This window comes from Gavia stellata, chromosome 2 (genome assembly GCF_030936135.1).
Source record: "Gavia stellata isolate bGavSte3 chromosome 2, bGavSte3.hap2, whole genome shotgun sequence".
NCBI lineage: Eukaryota > Metazoa > Chordata > Aves > Gaviiformes > Gaviidae > Gavia > Gavia stellata.
In genome coordinates, this window is record NC_082595.1 from 2,157,430 (window position 1) to 2,171,080 (window position 13,651).

Consider the following 13,651-nt stretch of genomic DNA (forward strand, 5'->3'; position numbering starts at 1 on the left):
TTTAAATCAAGACCAGCTCTGAGGATATTTTGCTTTGGTTTTGTAGCAAGTTTTGATTTTGTGCTCGCATTCTTCTGCCCCCTTTTTTGTGGTGGTTCTTAGTCATTTGGTTAGAACTTAAAACATCAGTCACACCAAGAGGTCCAGGAGAGATTGGGGTTTTTTTATTTCCTTTGAAGGTGTGTTTGCATGTTGGGTTCATTCTTTGTCTAGAAGAAGTGGTCTCCGTTCGTGAAAGGACTAAGCTGCGTTGTTTGGCTTCTACTGAGCAGAACCTTCCTGAGTATAGGCATGTGATTACAGCAAGGTTTCAAAGACTGGTTTCTTGGAGAGGGGGTTGAGTTTTCTGGACACCTACTGAATGGCTTTGCTGGCTGGTAGTGAGCAAATGACATTGGCTAGCAAAAATACGTATTTTAACTGGATTGCTCATGCATGTAAGTACAGCCATCTATAATACAGTTCTGCTCTCATTATGTGGCTAAAAGATGAAAGGCTTGCCTCAGGGCACTGACAAATGAGCTCTGGCAAACTGCCTGTGTGGCTGAAAGATGTTACCTCCCAAAGGCATCTGCTCCCTTAAGGAGTCAGCAGGCAGGAGGATAAACTAATGCCTCAGACGTGTCGCTGTGAAAGTCAATGTCTGTCTTTAAATTGCCATAAAAAAATACCTTTTAAATTTGGGGGCAGGAGGGAAGCTGACCTCTTCAGCGAGTGATTGACGGTTGGGTTTTTCTTTTTTATTTTTTTGTAAACACATTTGCTGTGGCAGTGCTACCCTATGGCCGAGGGCAGTAACCAAAGAAAGAAAGAAGATTCACCGGGGGTTTGTTCCCTTGTGCCCAGAGGCAAACCTTCTCTGTGCTGGTCGTACAGCAGACCCGTGTAACACGTGACTGTATTTAACCACGCAAATAACGAACCATGTTTTTAACAGAGCAAACAGCTGCTTTGCAAATAGCTTCTTAGCCACTGCAGAAATAGTGCCTGTTGATTATCCAATAAACGTGCAAAGAGTGGGATTCCACGCCAGCCTTGGTCAACATAACAGCTGGCTGCTCGTCCCGGTTGCCTCTGTTGCACCGATTCTGGTGTGCCTCAGAGCCTCAGCTGAACCATTCCAGTTCACCAGTGCATCAGAAAACTCCTTAATATTCTGGAGAGTTGCTGGTTTGGTGTTCTGCCTGGTTAGTGTGCTGAGATGGCTTTGGAAAAGGTCAAATGAGTGCCAGAGCTGGTGAAATGGAGGATTGAGAGCTCCCAAGAGGGGTGAGGAGAACGATGGGAGCAAAAGAGCTGGCAGTTAGGTTGGCTTAGGCTGCCCTGGAACCACAGCCTAAATAACTTGTGCCTTGTAATTTCCCTGGCTTGCTTGTAAAAACCTCCCGTCTGTCCCGCTAAATGCTCTGTAACGTACATGCCACACAATATTTACCTAAAAACTAGGTATGTCTGGATTCGTTTCTCTATCATTCTAGTTCATATGGATAGTACAGAAAGTGTGGATCCAGACTGCAGATGATATCCCCCCTAAAGGCCTGTAACACTCTGGTAGCCTCTCAGATGGACTAACCAGAACTGAACACGCGACACAAGGTGAAGATTTATAAAGCTGTGTTGTAATTCTTGACATTCTTGAAGTGCTGATGTTGGGGCAGGGGTTTAAGAAGGGATCAGCGTGTTGAAAGGCGTATGTGACTGCAATAGTAACCGTTCAGTGTGCAGTAGCTCCAAAGCAATACACTCCTAAGGCGCCTCCAGAATACATCCAGGTGGCCAACCCTTGAAACGCCTACAAATACTGAAACACCTACAGGGTATGATTTCACGGGTGGGGAGAATGGACTGTTTCGATTTCACGATCGGAGGAGCGTTTTTCTTCCTCGTTCTTTTGACTTCTGTATTAAGCTTCCTTCTTTGCTGACTCTTCATTCCTTTTGTCTTTTTCAGTTGTTCTAAACTTATTCTTTCTCTTTAGATCTTCAAGATGTGTTCCTATTATTTTCCTCTCTATAGTTGATCATGGTGACTTTTTGGTTGGCTTTGGGGGAAGAGGATTGTTACAGAGTCGCATCTTTACTTTCTTTTGCTTGTAGGTGTAATAGAGGATTTCGTTCTCAAATCTGGGCTTCAGTAGAGGGAGATTCTGCATTGTCACACTTGCGAAGAGCATGTGTGGAGGTGTCACAGAAGCATTAATAATAAACTGCATGACCAACTTCCTTATCCAATAATAGTATACGAAAATATTTTTTCTGCCTATCGAAAAGAGCACTTAGGCTTTAGCGAATGAGAAGTTCCTTCGGCCCAAACTCTGTGTTGGAGTATCTAACTAGACTGCTGCAATTAATTTACTTTCCTGTAATGCAGATTGCATACTACTTGCCGTTATTTTATTTGGCTGATGACCTCCTGCCAGTCTACAACTCCCAATGATTAGATATCAGCAATTCTCTATAATAACTTGTCATCAAGGTCTGTCTCTTTTTTTAGATGATTCCTTATATTGTAAGATAAAAACTGCTCTCCCACCAGGTCTGTAGTGGTCAGTTGCTCTGTGCTTACATGAATCTTTGTCAGAACTCCGCAGTTTCTGCCGTGGCCGTATCCTCCCCCTAATTTCTGTTTGCTGTAACAAACCCCAGCTGCTTTGAAGGTGGATAGAATGCTGTGTAATGCTGCTCTACCTCAGCTCAGGACTCCAAAACTTTAAGGAGTGCCGGACTATGGAGTTGCTCATGTTTTCAGTTTCTCTTGTTTGTTTGCTTTAGTGGTATTTGCATCTCTGTGTTTTCCTTTAATAGGCTGTGGGAGTTGTACAATTTTCACCATAAACAGCCAAAACAGTTCCAGTTAGGAGGAATGAGTGTAAAGAACTAAACCTGATGTAATCTTCCGCCATCCTCTGTATGTGCAAGGTAACGTCTTTGCTCATTGCTGTTTACTACTGCTACTGCCATAGGGCCTAAGAGTCCCGCTGATGACCCAGAAGCATCGTATGTTTAGTACTGTTGAAGCACAGAGAAAAAATAACATTTAATGAATTGGCAATTTAAGATGATTAACACCCACAGGAAAACATATACACAAGAGCGATAACCTCCGTGGTAGGAACTTCGAACGACCCTGTCAGCTTCGTGAAAGGACGAACTGGAAGGCCCTAAGGAGGTAACGGTGCTTTCCTGGATGACTGAAGGCGCCTGTGTTAAGAATATGGGACAGCCTGGATAAGGTATGAAACTACTTCTTTAACAAGTTGTTAGAGGCTGGAATTACTGGGTGACTAGAGGTTAGTGCTGGCATCTTTATAACAAATAGGGGATAGAAGAAATGCAATTTCTCATTAACTAAAGTAGTCAAGTACAGTATCTCTTGGTAGCTGTAATAAAGTGTTATGACAGTGGGACATAGTACAGTTGCATTTTTATCTATCAATCTATAAAATTTGTTATGTTTTACTGGAAGTTGAACACAGTCTTATTTGTCTGTTTGTGAAATCCCTGCAGTCCTACAGAAGAAAGATGGGTTGCCACTAACGCTTTTGGTGTCTCAAGAAAAGTAGTATAGAGCTGTTGGTGAGGACAGGCGCCCCAGAAGGGGCAGAACTCTCAGCCAGCATGTTTGGTGTGGAAGAAGGAAACAACAAAAAAAGACAAGCCTTTCTTAACAGGACAGTTTAGGCACTTGTTGCTTTAAAACAGGTTACTTTTTTAATTTAACCGCTGTTGCTGCTCATAGCAAAAGAGCACGAGAGCTGCACCAAATACTCTTTGGGCGAAGGAGTGCTTGAGCAGACTGGGATGACTGGGTAGAAGAGGTTGAAAGATGTGAAAGGAGTCCGCATCTGTGATCACAAGTCTGTCAAGATTTCTCTCCAACAGTCCAAAGGAGAACTGAGATGGTGTGGAGGTGATGAACAATGTAAGACTGGAACTTGGGAGGGGAGTGATAGATGAAAACGGGGATTGAATGGGAAGACCTCAGAGAGCTGGCAAAGAATTCAAGCCGCTTGTTACGTTCTTACTGACGGGATTAGTTGCTGCAGCTTGCCCCGAGTCCTGCTCCGGTCTCTGGCCGGGTTGGGAAGACAGGCCCCGGAGAACGCAGGTCGGGGCAGAAGGACCCCTCCTACCCGCGTTCTCGGCGCGTTCTCCCCGTCAGGCCGCAGCTGTGCCGCGCAGGACGGCAGCGGGGGCGGTGGAGCCGTCTGGGCCTTTCTCTGAAGTCGGCCCCGCTGCAGCCCGGCGAGCGCTGCCGAGACGGCCGAGCAGCCGTTGGGGAGGCCCACGCGCGGGGCCGCTCGGCAGTTAGCGGCCGCCCGGCCGGGCGCTGCTTTTGGCGTTTCAACAGCGAGCTGGCGTTCGCCGGGCAGAACGCGTAGCGCTCTGCGGCCGCCCGCGCTCGGGGGCCCGGGGGGGCCCGGGGCAGCCCCGTCGCTCCCCGCCGCCCAGCGTCGGTCGGTGCCGGCCGCCGGCGCGCTGCCCGCGGCTGCTACCGCCCCTTCTCTGGGGCCGGCGCCGGGGGGGCGAGGCCTTCGCGGCCGCGGGCTCGTTCGCCTTCAGCTGCGGCGGCCGCGGGCGCACCGCCCAGCTCGGGGCGAGCCGGGGAAGGCCTCGGCTGCGGCCCGGCCCGGGGGGCGGCCCGGCGCTCCCCGCCTGTCCCAGCGGGCGGGCCCCTCTCCGGGGGGCGGCCCCGGCGGCGAGAGGAGCTGAGCGCGGTCCCGGTGCCCGCTGCGGCGGCGGCAGGTAACAGCGCCGGGCGGCTGCGAGGGGAAGGCCGCGGGTGGCTCCCCTCGCCGCGGGGGGGAGGCGCGAGGCCCCTCAGCGGGGGGGCTGTGCCTCAGCGCCGCCGCTCCGCAGCCGCCCGGCGAGACGACCGCGGCGTTTAAGGCGCGCTTCAAGCTTTGGCGTCGCGGCGGCCCCTCGCCTCGCCTCGCCTCGCCTCGCCTCAGCGGGAGCGGGAGCGGGAGCGGTCCCGCTCAGCGGCCGCAGCCGAGGGCAGTCCCGCGCGGCGGGCGGCAGCCGCGCAGCGTTGGCGCGGTTCCCCGCCCGGGGGCGGAATGGCGGCTCTGCCCTCCGGGGCGCGGCTGAGGGAGGAGGGAGGGGCGCGGGGCGCCGGCCCGGGCTCGCACCGCGTTGGGGAAAGGGCTGTGACAGGTCACTCGGTGCGCGGCGCCTCCGGCGAAGGCTGCGGCGGTGCGCACCGAGGGACCGCTTCGGGCAGGCTCCGCGCCTCGGAGACCGTTATTTCACGGGTGCGCGCCCCTCCTCCAGCATCGAAGTGTTACTGACAGTGGGTATTGTTGGAGGGTGAACACCAGCAGCGGGCCGGCTGGGGGTTCTGGGCTGATTTTGGGAGCAGGAGGGCCCTCACCGGCCTTTCTGGGGGGAGAGGAGACGCCACGTCCCCGACAGCTCGCTCGAGCCAGGGCTGTTCGTCCAGCTCGGGGTTCCTGACGAGCTGAGCCCGCTGCGGACAGTGCTTACGGGAGCAACAGCTTTATTTAGCGTGTGTTGGGAATCTGGTTCCCTGGGTTAGTCAGAGTAAGTGGCCTTAGGTAGTGGCATATAAATGGTTTAGCCTGGTTTTGGTTTGGGTTTTTTACTCATCTCTAAATGGGGATATGAAATTGAACTCTTTTGTTTGTTTGTGGGTCATTTGCCAAACCTGAAAATTATTTGAGTGAGTACCATAGACATAGTTCCCTTTGCTGAGCAAGCATGTTAGGGATGAGAAGATGAGAAGAAAACCTTTTAGGTTTAATGACCATATTTCGTTGCATAAGCGAGCAGCCTGCAAAGACTACGCAAATGACCCGCTCGCTCCTCAAGTTTGGCTCAGTTTGTCAGAATTCAGTTGGGATTTTGACTTTGCCCTGCAGTTAAAACATATTGTAATCAAGCACGTTGCTTAATTTTCCAGTTCTGTTGAATTAGGCTGCTTTCTCTTCCCTTGTTTTCATAGCATAGCTTTATCGAAAATAAGAAAACCTGCCTAGTTATCGTAGGTGAACCTACGAGATGGGATCAGTCTTGGAAGCCACTGTCTGAGGTTTACTTACACAGCCACAAGTGTGGGGTTAATATTTTGATTGGCGCTATTCTTTTGAGATGCCGTGCATCTCCTCTGAAATGGATATTACTCCTGCCTGAAGTAAGCTAAAACTGAGACTTGAGTGCACAAATTGCTAATGCTTACTGAAAATCGATGGGAGATAGGCACCAAAAGCAATTAGGCAGCTTTGAAAATCAATCCACAGTTGAATTTGTCCAAGGACAAGGATTAGATCTTTGTCAGAGCTGAAGTATGTGTGGGGAAGGTCCTGGCACAGTGTCAAGTTCGTGACTCCTTATTCTACATCTTTTCCAGTCTGAATTCGTATCTAAAAACTTGTGTGTGATTTGCTTGAACTCCGTTTGCCATTTCTTCTGAATTCTGTTACTTTTTTCATAGGGGCAGTCCTGATGTTGAAGTAAACAATTTGAAACAGAGCACAGTTGGTAATAACCGGTGCAGCCTGAATCCACATGCAATTTGTCTGCATGAATTGCCCAAAATAGGTTTTGGATTATTAGGTGTTTCAAAAGGCCTTTTCCCCCCCTCTTGATCTACTGTACGTCTTGTATTTGGTCATTCCATAGGGTAATACCATGTTTTCAGCCTGTTTGTTTATCTAGGGTTTCAGCAAAGCTTTCGGACTTACCTAGTATTTTTCAGACCTAGAACTGCAATGTTTTAGTATGGTAAGCACTGTGAAACAAGTTCAGGCTTCTTAATAGAACATACGTGGCCAATTTGTTCTAAGTAATTACAGTGGGTAAATAAAAAGGTTTGGGGTAATAATTCCTGAATGGTAGTAGTTCCAGAAATTCTTGTTTCTTCAGTAATAGTTTAAGTAATTTGTCGGTGGCGAAGTAGCAAAGCAGGGATGGGGGTGGTAAGTGAAGTACAGCTTATAGCTCCAGGCAAAATGAATTGATTATCTCTCGTGTTCCTATGCACATTTCTTGTATTATAGTTGGAGTATTCAAATTTTGTGGCCAGATGAGCAGAGGTAAAGCCTTACACTTTGTGGTAGAGCGTGCACTGCTTCCTTGAGCTTGCAAGAGTATTTCTTCATGCAATGCACAGTCCCACAACCAGGGCAGTCGTCTTTAACATGCAAGTTCCAAACGTGGCAAATAGATCTCTAATTACTGGGTAAGTCCCTAAAGAAAAGTCACTTGGAAAGTAGAGCATCTTGCTTCTCTCTAAAGAGCTTTGGTCTGCTTGTAATTAATGCCGAAAATACTTTTTTCCCTTCTGACTACTACTACTACTGAAAAAGTCCCGGATTCTTCCTCTGAACACGTTATTTTTAATTAAAAGCATCATTGTGTGTGTAAGGGGGTATTTACGTAAACAGTATTACTTCTAAAATGGCATTTGCTTTAATATCTTGGTCATGGTAGACACAGCAGGATGGCTGACACAATGATTTGACTATACCCTGGGTTTTATGGTTTGTTTTTTTTTTTTTTTTTTAAAGCAGCACTATCAGCTTTGATATATGCTTAAGCATATTGTTATTGATTAAATGCTTTGTGATTGGCAGGGCTGGGAATATTTTTGTGGGATTCGTGGTAGCCACGCTTTGTTAGTTGCTTTTTTCGATAGTGTATGACACTGACTTCTAATGCATCTGCCAGAATGAGGAAATTATCTGCGATCGTGTTTATGGAGGGGTCCTACTGGGGGTAAAGAACAGGAGCTGTTTTCTGTGCTGCTTCTCTGAAAAGTGAGCTGTTTTCTGACATTCCTCCAGCTTTTTTTTGAAACATCTCTGTTGAAGATGATGAGGTGTAATCCACAAGACAAGGAAAGGCCTAGCAAACTTTCTTTTTTCATTCTTACTCTACCTCAAGCAATTCTTCTCATACTTCTTGCACCCAGCAGTAGCTTATTTTTTTCTTCTTTTGAACTCTGCAACGAAGACACGTTAGCTGTTGCTCTACCAGTTTGTTCTGTATACCCCAGCTGCCCACCACATCTGTACCCTGGGTGTGCTTTGCTGTCTAACAGAAGATGAGTCTTTCTCTGAGGTTAAATGAGTATGTATTATGAATCAAAAAATGAAGCTCTTGAAGGACTTAGTCCTCTTGGCTGCTTCATTATGAGTGTTAATTGCTCTAATCTGCTGGGTATAGGTAGTGCACTTTTCTAGCTGAAGCCCTTAAATCCAAAGAGAACTTAAATATTTAGTTGTTATTAAGAGAGAGATGAAGTAGCAAGAATTGTTCTTGTTACATGTTTACTCTGGCACATCCTTTTGGTGTTGCAGTTATTTGACAGAAAATGATGACTACCATCTGTTCCCCTCCTCTCTCATCATTCCAAGTTCCTTTTCTCTTTGAGGATGAAGTCTCCATGAGAGATAAGAAGTTTCTATCCCTTCCTGTTTCCATAGTCCCAATTTATTAAAAAAAAACTATTTTTTTTTTCTTTTTACACTCTCATACATGTTTTCATTCATGCTGCCCTTACTACTTGGAGTCATGATCCTAATTTAAATTTGCAGCATGCGCTTCATCTTACTGTCTTGCAGATTGCCAGAAATTTCCTCTGGCAGTCTTTATATTCATAATTTCCATCTCCACACCTTCTTTTAACTGCAAGATTGTCATGTACTTTGTTCTTACGTACTTCGGAGTGCAAGACTTCAAACTGTTTGCACTCCCTTTTTCCCTGCTAAGGCACCACATACATGTCAATTCTGCATATGTTAATAATTAAAGGTTTTAGTAACACAGTTTTCTAACAGTGCTAATACAAAAAGCTTGTAAAGCTGCTAGTTAAAGAAGATCTTTCCCTCTCTGATTTCACGGAAGAATCTGAAGAGAATTAGACGGAAAATCCCACAGTGAAGAGAAGGACGCGTGCTGTGCCGTACCACCAAGCAGTACGGGGTGAATCTGAGCCTTATCTAGAGATCAGACCGGGCAAAACATTGGCAATAATGCCATGGCAGAGGAGGAAAGCAACCTTTTACTCTTTAGTAGTGGAGGATTTGGTGAAGCGAAAAATAGAGCCCAAATTTCCCTTAAGGCCTGAGGAACAATTACCTTGATCTCATTTCCTTATCTGCAATATCTAGCTCTTTTGGTTCATTTGCACTTTTTTCCCCACCCCCTCCGTAAAATGCAGATACTGGCAGAGGAGGAGGAGGCTAACCTCATTGTTGCTAGAAACTCTGGTGGAAGGCAAAAGAGAACAATGTGCTATTCATAATTTCTTTTCAGACATTAGAAATTAAATGTTGAAGTAAAGCTCGATGTTCTTTGGAGTCTATTTTATTGGACTGTTCCATTTAGTTGGCTGGACAGTGGCTAAGAACTGTTTTAAAAACTTTTTACTGGCATGATATCCTTCCCTTTCTAACTGTAACATGTGATGTGAGAGAGCTCTGTCTAGGCGACCCAGCTTTCAGCTGTGTTCACCCCCAAGTTGTATGCCAGGTCTCTGTCGCTTCTCTGCATGCATGCAAAAAAACTCGGTTGTTGTTGTTGGAATCCGAGGGTCATTAAATAGGGTAAAGGCCGGATCGGATGAATAGGATAAAATCTTTGCATGATCTAACCTTAATGTTGTAGCTATCAAATGCATTATTCTGAAAATTTAAACAGTTCTTTCACTCTCAATTATCATGACTGAACAGTGCTGATTTAAGAATCCTTTAGCAGCTTTTCTGTCTGTAGAGTCCTAAACAGAAATTACTGCAGATGGAGAGTAGATCTCCTTTCCCCTGAATCGTGCACACAGTCCTTAGGTCACAATAACGGGCATCACACAGATCCTAGGTCGGGTTCTGCCAGTTCGGGTTTATGTCGCCCACAGGCTTTTTTTAGACTCTTTGAAGGAAGTGGGTTTGTTCGAGCGTAATAGAAGTGAAATAAGGAAAATTGAGATAAACAAGAGATGTTTTTAAGCAGCATGTAAGAATGTGTTGGGCACTGATTTAAAAGAGCAAGTAATGTTGCTTAAATGTGTGCTCTTGTAAATCGAGCATCTTCCTCTTAAAAACGTGGCATGCAGTATTTTAAATTATGATTGTGAGCTGAGCTTTGACCGGCCAGTGGTTGCATAAATATGCTGCCTTTGGGTGAGGAAAAGTGGATAGAACAGTGAACTTAGTCCCATACTACTTTTATGCTTAGCTAGGCTTGGCTCTCGGTGCTTGTGGGATTTCAGTGTTGTACTGACGAGATGATACCGCTTGACTGTCATAGTGTCATGGGAAAAATCAGGTGGGAATATGTTGTATAAGGTGCTCAACTACTCCCCTGGAATGAAGCGCATCAGGGACTAACTGCCGTAAGTACAAGTTCAGGGTGATGCATACGGGTACCCCAGAGCCTTAAATTGGCTCTCTGTTGATTGTTACTGTTGCCCAAGGGGCAAAGCAGATGAACAGCCGCAGGGGAGCAGTGCCTCACTGCCACAGGCGTGGGGTGTCCCTCAGCGGTGATGGAGGCGTTCCCCCAGCCCTGTCCTGGGAGAGCCCCAGCTGTCCCCCTGGGGGAGAGGGAGCGTGGTTTCTCCTCCTTTGGGGAGGTGACCTCTTTCCTTGGCTGTGGTCTTCTAATTAGGTTCTTGCTGTACCGGCTAATTCCTGATTGCGAACAGTCTAGAAAAAGATTGTGGAACAGAATGATATCATCTCTTCCTGCTGTTTTGGAGATAGCATTGTGTGCCACCTCCCTATGGCGATAAAAAATGTAAATGCTAAATTTTTTATCGAGACAAGCCAGAAACTCTGTTGGATTTGTATTTCCTGTCTTTGATTTGCTTCCCTGAGTAGGGCGCTTTATTTCATCGAATGCCTACCTCTCCTCCTTTCCTACAATGTTAATGTATCATTTTATGCTCACCTGGGAAACGTTACCAGTTGCATGCAAAGCAATTCCTGTGTTGCTAAGCTATTTTAAAGCTTGTCATAATGCTCCATAAACTTCATAAATAGGAAGTTTTTCTTAGACAAATGTCTTCATGGTTTTCTGTCTGTTTCTGGTGTTACATAATGACAAAAATGTGATGCCGGGAGATGGTGGGGCATAGTCTGAGGGTGAAGCTGCTGGGACTGTGCCATGTCTTAGTCCCTTTTAGGCTGCCAGTGCTAGGGGACCCCGTTACAGGTGCCATGAGATTTAAGTCCTTCAGTGGGTTGTTTTTCCTTCAGATCTGTTGGGAAGGGTAACCTGCAATTGCTGCTCTTCAGGCGAACCGATCTGTAAACAAAGACGCTGTGGCAGAGGGGTGCCTTTTCAGTAAAACCTAATGGGGGAAGTTTATGTAACAGAACAAAAAGAAACAGAAACATCACTTCTAAATTGAACTGTTATTTCTCCTGCAGGGTAATTACTAATCAATAAACCTTGTATCTGACAGCATCAGTGTCCTAAGTGCTCTGAGCTACCTTGCAGTCTGCTAGTGAACCAGCCTTGGAGAGAAAATGTTATTAACTCTAAACCACCATCACCTCTGGCACGTGTCTGAAAGCAGCGTGGTCTCTTAGAGCTTCACCCATGCGCTAGCGTTTTGCACAGGTGGGGTTTAATAGCACCACTCAGAATTGTGGGTGTTGTGCATCATTCAAGCCATAGTAGCTGGGTTGCATAGCGTTTGGGCCGAAACGGGTTTTCAGATGTTAGGTTGAAAGTCTTCCCAGTTGCTTATTTCTCCAATAACGTGCTTCAGGTGGATTCTAACGCTGCAAGGCAAAGGCGAGAGATTACTAGCAGAAGAAGAAGATGGGGATTTTACCATTAAGCTATTTCATGGATGACCTCTCTGAAAAATAAATAGCACTGTTCTCCGGGGCATCTGTTAGTGGATACTGATGAAAACAGGGCACGAGACAGGACATAGCTTTCAGGTAAATAATAACTGCTCTGTTCCTGTGGAGCTATTTGCTCCGCTTTTAATGCGCAGAGGACAGTGCAAATCAAAATGCAAACAATGCTGAAAAACATGAGTGTTTTCAACAAGGAGCAGTAAGATACTGTAAAAAAGTTCTGGGGTTTTCTTGCAAACAATGTATTTCTTGAGATGTACTTGGCCTTCTTCAAGAGGAGCTAGTTTTTGGGCTATTTACTGGATCCATTGCACTTCAACATTTTTCTTTCAAAACATGTTTTTAAAGTAGCAAAACAAAAACATTCTTCCTTGGACCCTTTAGGATAAAAGTACTGTCTAAGGCATTTAAGTGCTGTCTAGAAACAATATCCACCCTGGGGTACAGCAGAGTCTTGGAGCCTAAGTACTTGACCATGGAATAAATGGAAGTATTTCCTTCTAAGGTCTTGCCTTTGGTCACGTAAAAAGAGGAAAAAGCCAAACCAAAACATGAACTTACTTAAAGGCAACATGCCAGCATGGTTGCATCAAGAGACTTCAGAGAATAGAAACACCAGCACTTTGTCGTTTACATCTCTGAAAACTGCAAGTATAGAGAAGTTTTACTGTACCTGTTTCTCCTTCCGCATTCCTGGTGCTGTATTGCTGTATCAGGGAAGAAGTGTAAGGGGCTAATAACTTCCATCTCACAACAGCTCAGTGGTGATTAGCAGAGGAAATTCTGGTGCAGATGCGTCACCACTGAGGCTGCTTTACGCTGTTCAAATAACACACAGGAGTTTCAGAGAACTGGCTTGAATAGCAAACTTGGGAAATCATTGAGTGCGTTTGCTCTAAGTGGTCTCCTCTCAGCACAGGCTGGAGAGGTTGGTGGGAGCATGCTGTGTTCCAGTAACTCATCACTAGCAAACAATCCCTTTGAGTGTGCTATGAACTGGTGCAGGTTAAAATACTGCTGACGCGCTTTGCCCCTTGTGCACTCAGCCAAAAATGTAGCATAGTCGGAGCTGTAGGCCCCAGTGTTCATTGTAATTAGGAATTTAACAGGTACTTTCAAGGGAACTGACAGAGACTGAATACAGAGAGCAACTTGGGATCTCTCTCTGTTAGCAAAAAATAATCCAACCAGTATTAGAGGCAGCTTCTTCCAAGTCAAAATGACATCTCGCGCAAATCAATTTGTCACTGGCCCCAATTCTCTGCATTAGAAGGCAGACTTTTGTGAAACCTGAAATTGATGTTGGCACTTACTGCTGGATTGTAAACAAGTTCATCTTAAAGTCTGTTTGGAATTAATTGCAAAAATGGGTATCTCTTCACGCAGTCAGTGCTTTGTACCACGCTCCAGGACAAATGCAAAATACGCATGTTTGCACACAATCCCTCCCATGTCTTTTGCTGCAAAAATTGATTTCTCAAGTCTCCTTGGGAGCAGGTGGGGGAAGCAGAAATATTTTTGTAGCTGTGGGTACTCCAGTGACTTAGGACATACAAGTTTCTCGCTAGAGAATGGGCTGGGATTCTGTTCCTGGGTAGAGCAGTTTTGTGTTAGGTGCTGTGCCGCTGTCACCATGTTGGCAGAGGCCACGGTGCTGATAACGGCATAAGCCAGGAGAAAGAGTCCTCTGTTTTTCTAGGTACCCCAGCCACCCTGCCTGAACAACGGGGCTGGCACTGACAGCAGCTCTCTTTTCTCTTGTCGTGGGGCTTTGTAAACGTATTGAAGTTGGCCAAGAGTTTGCATTTTTCGTATGTGATG